Source organism: Pararge aegeria, chromosome 16, assembly GCF_905163445.1.
Source record: "Pararge aegeria chromosome 16, ilParAegt1.1, whole genome shotgun sequence".
In the NCBI taxonomy this organism is placed as follows: domain Eukaryota; kingdom Metazoa; phylum Arthropoda; class Insecta; order Lepidoptera; family Nymphalidae; genus Pararge; species Pararge aegeria.
In genome coordinates this window covers 14,158,074-14,165,312 of record NC_053195.1, presented here as the reverse complement: position 1 = coordinate 14,165,312, position 7,239 = coordinate 14,158,074, and the positions used below count along the sequence as shown (strand labels likewise).

The window sequence follows — 7,239 nt, the reverse complement described above, 5'->3', positions numbered from 1 at the left end:
TTGATATGATGATGATGGTGAATGGCTATACAGTGTACTATGAGTTACGCAACGGAACTCTATAGAAGAATCCTGAGTACAATCTCATCTCAGAATGAAAAAGGTTTACTCAAGTACGAATTAGTAGATATACTTAACACCTTTTGAGAACATTACGAACATTAGACAGGTACAGGTATACAATCCAACGTGATTTCCTCTAGTTAAAACAATTGTATGTATATATATATATAATATATATATAAATATATAACTTTTAAAGTCAAATATTTCTTTATTCAATTACAATAAGATTACCTACCAAAGTTTAATTATTAGCATACTAACATACTAATGAAACATAATAAGACTGTTTCGTTTTAATTTAGCCAATTTGGCTCAAAATCAATTAAATGTCTTGAAACATTTATCATGCTTAATTAAAATGCTGTCTTTTACGAACAAAAAATTATTTACACACACACACACACATAAAAAGAGTTCTATTTCTTGTCATTTTCAGGCTGTATAGTAACATACTATCAATGACTGCATTGGCTTTAGCTTCTTTATGAAGCCCATCTCATAAACACCCTGTTTATAGAGTAATAAAATTCAACATCAAATAAATAATATTAATACTAGCTAAAGTAACAATTTAAATATACTTAAAGTGTACTAATAAATTAAGGCAGTAAAAGTCGAGAGCTCTTCATAAACTGGCACTCATCCTAATGAACTTGTGTGCAACGACTGAAATTCTAATAAGAATGTATGAACAAGTTTTTTGAGTTTTTCAAATGAGAAAAACATGATTTCTAACCTGGTGGTCTCATCAGAATCACTGCAATAGAAATATAAAAACAAAAGCTGAAAACTGTTATATTCTATATATAAACTGTTATAATATAGAATATAACAGTTTTTACAGCTTTGCCCATGAGCACGACGCTCGGAAGACGGGTTGGACGCAGTAGCTGCTGCCCGTTGTCCGTTCTATTCCCTAAGTCGTATCGTTCCCACGACAGCCACGGAAAGACAAGGGTGCCAAATGCATTCTGATCTGCAGGTACTATTTGAAAAATAGGCGAAGGCGAAGGAAAACATCGTGAGGAAACTGCATGCCTGTTCTCAACGTCGTGTGAACTACCGAGCTAGCCGGCAATTTATTATATCTGTCGCCACTTACCATCACGAGAATAGAGATAGAGAATGCAGGCAAGTGCTAACTTGTAGCAGAAAAAAATAGAAATACACCCGCGAAAAATGATTTAAATAGACGACTTTTCCATAGTCAGTTTAACCCAGAAAAACATTGGTTAAGACTCCCTCAAAAACATCTAAAAAACAAATACGTTGGCCATCACTGATTTTTAAATTGACTTATTTTTTTATGTCTAAGAATTACTTGGACCTTATTTCAAATAAAAATCTTTATTTGCATCTTATCTGTATCTTTGTTTGCAGTTTAACAAATTTGATCTAAAAAATATATATTAAATAGCATAATCCGTGCTAAAATCTGCCATTCTATGCCATGCAATTTATAATAAAATGATTTTTCCATTTTATAATAATATGTCAGAAAAATAAGGTATCAAAACTGTGATATTAAATAATAAGACATAAATAAACAATGAATAATAATATAAAGTAAACTAAAATATAAACCTAGAAATACAATAATTTAAACCTTGAATTTGAGGTAATCGTCTACTGAATTAAACTGACTAAGCATTTAACCATTCGTTATTTTTTTAATTTAAAATTTAGTCAGAGGTACGTCTATTAAAGTTTTGGTAATTTATCATAATTTAATATAATTTATTATTGCCATACAATAAACATTTCTTTTATATAAAGTTAGGTTGACTTTGGGCCATTCTAATTCGTTTTCCACATAACATTTGCGTGATGGTTTTAAGTTGCTGTCCTTTCCTGTTTAACTAGGAGTTTACTTCTGGTATACGCAAAGAAAGAGAAACCGTGTAACTAACACGGTTTTTTTGAAACAAACCAATCAAAGCCATTTCTTTAAAACTGAAATAATTTGACAAAAACTAATTTGCATGCAATTTCAAGAATCAAAGCATGAAGGCTATAGGAAGAATGTATTTCATCATTTCCTTAGATAAAACTATAAATTATTGCACTCTGTTTTAAAAGAATTTCACTACTACATGTTAAATATTAATTAATAAATCTTATTAATTAATACCGTATGCTAAGAAGTAATAATTAATACATCACTAACATAACACATTGGTTCAACTCGCTGTATAAATAACGGTCAAACGATCCAATAACAGCAGGAATTTTTATTAGTTTGTCAAACTCTGTTCGTAAAAGCCTATATTAGTTTTTTTTATAAACATATTCAAATTAATTACTAGCACCAAAAATGCCGCTCGCTTTAAAATTTTAAATATCACAAAAAGCCGGCTTGTCTCATGCATAGAATCATTTGATTTTATGCATAAGACAAACCGGACTGACGCACGTAGCGAAAGCGTGTTTGTATGTCAGTTTATGTTACATTTTTGATACAGCAAAGTATCAACCGGGCCGAAACTAGTAAGTTAAGAGCATTTTGATTGTTTTAAATAATTCGAGTGTAAAAGGTCTATTAGTTATTGCTAAAGCAAGCACAGCTGCTTGAAGTCGCTGAAAAAGGCTGTAAGCCAATAAATTCGAGCATTTTGTTTGCGTATTCATACAAATAAATCGATTGTAAGAGGTCAGGAGGCATGCATGATGGCCGTAACCATGCGATTTGGAATGGACAATATATTAAAACAATCGACGTAAATTATTGCTTAGGAACAGCTAAACAGTCGAAGTTGAGGACAAAGGCTAGTGAGCCAATAAACTCAGGCATTTTGATTGCGTGTTTATTCAAATAAATCGAGTGTAAGAGGTCAGGAGGCATGCATGATGGCCGTAACCATGCGATGCGGAATGGACACTCTGCAGGTCGTTAAAATAAATTAGATGCGCTGTTTTATGAGTCTCCCGGTTATCATAACGTTTATAGTGAATTAAACAGGCGATGCTCTGTACTCGAGCATTAGTAAGAGAGGATGCTTACATGCGAGATTGGTATAATTACGATAATTATTTAGAATACTAATTCTAAATAATTATAATGATAATGGTATTTGGAAAAATAACAAAGGAGTAATAATAATTATTCATGTTTGGTATCAATGACCCATCCCAACTATTATATAACAGAATAATTAAAAACAATAATAATCAAAAATAAATCAAAAAACTTACATGAACTATTATTATTAAATATTCAAAATAATTACAAATAAGAATTTCTGCTTCCAGGCAGCCCTACATGGAGTTTAACATATAGCTTGTAAATTGGAGAGTCGTATCTATTTGTTAATGCCTTCAGAATGCTGTTTCTGCTCACCCACGTTCTTTTCATCAAGGATGCTATTCTTTAAATAGGTATGTTGAATCTATACCCCTAATCGGTTTCGACGGACATCGCCTTACGGCACGCCTTTGTCGGTAGGATGGTCACTAGCCACGGCCGAAGACCAGACCATACTAGAGAAAATTCTGAAATCACTACCAGGACTGTATAAACTTGCAGAAGTTTTCAGTGCGCGCTTGGTCTAACAACACTATACGTTTTACAGAAGGTACTTGTTGCGCATATATTTGAAATAAATTGATTCTCCACATTAGCTACGTGTTGATATTACACACTAAGATTAATGGTACGGATGGTTTAAGTGTACCTATCTAGTATCTGCTGCTGGCAATGTGTGATCCATAACCAATAAATAAGTACAGTATTAAATTAGGTCACAGTAGCAGTTTGATGTATTAACACATACTCATATAGGAATAATTACTTTTCTTATAGTGCCCAAAATAGAAACTCAAGTGCTCTGAGAGCTCTAGACGGCTTCATCATTATAATGTAACCCACTGGTGGGCACAGGTCGCCTCTCATATAGTGCTTAGGATGTGGACCCGCTAACGCCAATGTTGGATAAGCGGGCTTTACGCTTATTATTAGCAGATGTTACGTTTTTTTTTCTCTCGCTCTTCTCTCTTTTTGTGCCTCTCACTACTAGAGGTTGGTCGTCAGATCAGCGAACTTCTCGCGGTCTTTCGCCAAGCGAAACAATGTTTCCACGTTTTGTAAGTTTCCCTCCGGAGATTCTTAGCACCCCTGTCCCATTAAAAGGACGCCGGAGACTCGGGGCCATATCTATTGTTGTACTGTTCATGAGAGGGACGACGAGGGGATCTTCTAGAGACGCAATAATGACGGTGGTATCCCGTTGCCTACCGCCATTGCAGGTTCGTAACCGTCACGCCATACCCTGGCTGCGCTCACGAATGTTTGACTTGAGCCCTAAAAACTACAATAGTTATGTCCTCAAGCAACTGAAACCGCTGCTACCCAGCCCCAGGCCACAATAACTACGCCCTTGTGACAGGGCTCGCCTCTTCCGCTGTTTCCACCGTTGAGGTCTTCACCTGTAACCCTAGGCAAGGGTATACCTCACAGCACGGGGTCCTTCCCTGAACTTAGCCATCAACATATCCCGGCTTACTGAGATATAAGATGCCCACCCCCACGACGTGGACGCGCCAGGGGAGAATGGCTCAAGTGAACGCTAGAGAAGGTAACTCTAACATTCCAAGAGCCGAGTTGACGGAATTGTTTATGCCCAAGCCCGAAGGCTTCCAAAATCTATATAATTATTACCGTCATCAGAATCATATCAACCGATTTCCGGCCCACTACAGGGCGCGGGTCTCCTCCCACAATGAGAAGGGGTTACGGGCGTAGTCGACGCTGGCCATATGCAGGTTGCTGGACTCCACACGCCTTTGAGAACATTAAAGAGACCATCTTGAACCGACTTTCGTCAAACATAGCTAAAAACACTCCCGACTTATTCGATTTTCCAACAATAACATAAACAAAATCAAAATCGGTCCATGGTTCGAGACACACACATACACATCAAACTTATAACACTCCGTCGTTTTAGGGTTAAATAAACAAGTACAAACCTAGTAAGTAAGTATATTCCTTCTTACCTATACTATTGGAGATAAACACAACAGTTAAAATTGTTATCACACGAAGCACGTTTTGTTTGTGTAAATCGGACAGTGCTGCCATAAAAATGTTGACATTTACTTCGGTAGGCGTGAAATATACTTCGACCAAGGAAGGACACACAAGTCCACACCTTTGAGATGCAAGCAAAGAAAAATGTTTTTTTAAGTTTAAGAGCATGTCACGTCCAAATTCGATTTTACAACATTGCTAACTAAAACGCGACCTAAAAAACTACGTGACGACGACACTTTCCATTTTCAATTTGTTTAAAATTATAAACATTTTTATAATTGAACAATCCCTTACAAATATTTAAGCTAAGTTTTTAGAACTATACTAATTTTATAATCAACCTAAGCTCTCAGATTATCGCAAATGTTTAATTAATAGAAATTAATAACAAAGAGGAAATGTTACTTACCTAATCGTGTTCAGCGGATAGAAATTTAGTCAGAAATATGGCCAAGAATAAAAAATAAATGTTGGGTATACAAGGCCTTCATAGATTTAAAATAGATTATGTTGTTAAACTGACTTGAGGTTTAAAAATGCTTATTAACTAGGCCTACTTGAAATAAATGAATTTTGAAATTTGAATTTTGAACTTTTAAAACCAAATTTAAGAATAAGAGAATTTTAATAAAATTCCAAATTGTTAATAATTGCCTATCTTATTAGACGACTTGACTAATTATAATGAAAATATTTATTGAACTTATGGGGTCACTTAAATAGCTTTAATAGCTGAAGTTTTTTTTTTTTAATTTTCCACAGTTTTATATAAGAAAGGATTTTAGAAACCCACCACGCTACTTCATCTCTGCGTCTGCGGACTTTAAAGACTTCTTCGTCATGCTCATTCACTGACAGTTTAGTTTATTTGCACTTGCATTGCACATAAATAGATTGTACACCCACCCACTGCATTGCAGACCCTTTTATATATATGCTTTGATATCCTTTCAATAATTAAATGCAAACGTAAATCGTGCTAAATTCCTATACATTGACCGTAGCCTGAAGCGAGCTGTCATTGAAATGTCAAGCTGACTTTGACATGTGACATTTTATTGACGTCATAATTAACCGGGCATTCCTATACAATGGTATTGTCTTGATTGCGTAAATTACACAGTATATAGAAAAGATACAGTTGTTCAACGCCTTTGATCTCTTGGTAAGCATTTATTTAACTAGTGTTGCTCTCGGCTTCGTCCGCATTTTCTTTGTTTTCAAGTAAATCCCGTGGAAACTATACATTTTTCCGGAATAATAAATAGCCTATGTGTTTATCCGGAGTGTAATCTGTGTTCCAAATTACGCAAAAGCGACGGGGTGTGTTATAAGTTTGTAGTATCTTTGTGGATGTGTGTGTGTATACACATGTGTTTGCTGTGGCATCGTAGCTCGCGAACGGGTAAACCGATTTTGATTTTGTTTATTTTGTTGTCGGAAAGGCGAATAAGTCTGTGTGTTCTCAGCTATGTTTGATCAAAATCGAACCAAGATGGCCCTCGCCACGAAATGTCGGATTACATATGAAAGGGCCGGGACTAGTGGATACTAGATTCGATTTTTATTATTTAGTGTCGGGGGTTTTTAAGTTGTCATTTATTAGTAGTCGTTTTTGCGTGAAAAACTAACGAACAATCATCCATCCATCCATCCAACCATAAGTAAGACAACGCATAAAATGATCTACTATTTTGCCGACAACTGTACAGTTTCCGTAGTGTAGCGGTTATCACGTGTGCTTCACACGCACAAGGTCCCCGGTTCGATCCCGGGCGGAAACAGTGTTTTTTATTTTAATAATAATTTAGTTTTATTTTATTTATCATTTTTTTATACCATATCTCCCTCCGTGTGATGAAGTCTAAGTATGACAGTCATATTCAACTGTAATCGGTTTAAAAAGTTATATATAGTTAAAATTTTGCATTCCAAGTTATTTATACGAGTTTGTCATCTGTCCACCTCGTCGATGATATAGGGTTTATACCACCGCTGGAATCAAGCGGTACAAGACTTTGGTATTTGGAAATCCCTCCAATGACCTATTCCCAACCGTGGACGCCCATTGGTTTACATGATGATGATAAAAATATATACCAACCTATACATTTTTTTCTAAAAGTAACACTGAACATAAAAAA

The 7,239-nt window shown here is 35.3% G+C and overlaps 1 non-coding gene across 1 annotated transcript; it reads left to right on the top strand.

The window, feature by feature from the left end:
* The first annotated feature begins 6,806 nt into the window (after window positions 1–6,806).
* Window positions 6,807–6,879, top strand: Trnav-cac. The gene has a single exon. It is a non-coding gene; the product is annotated as a tRNA-Val (tRNA).
* Window positions 6,880–7,239: the final 360 nt, after the last annotated feature.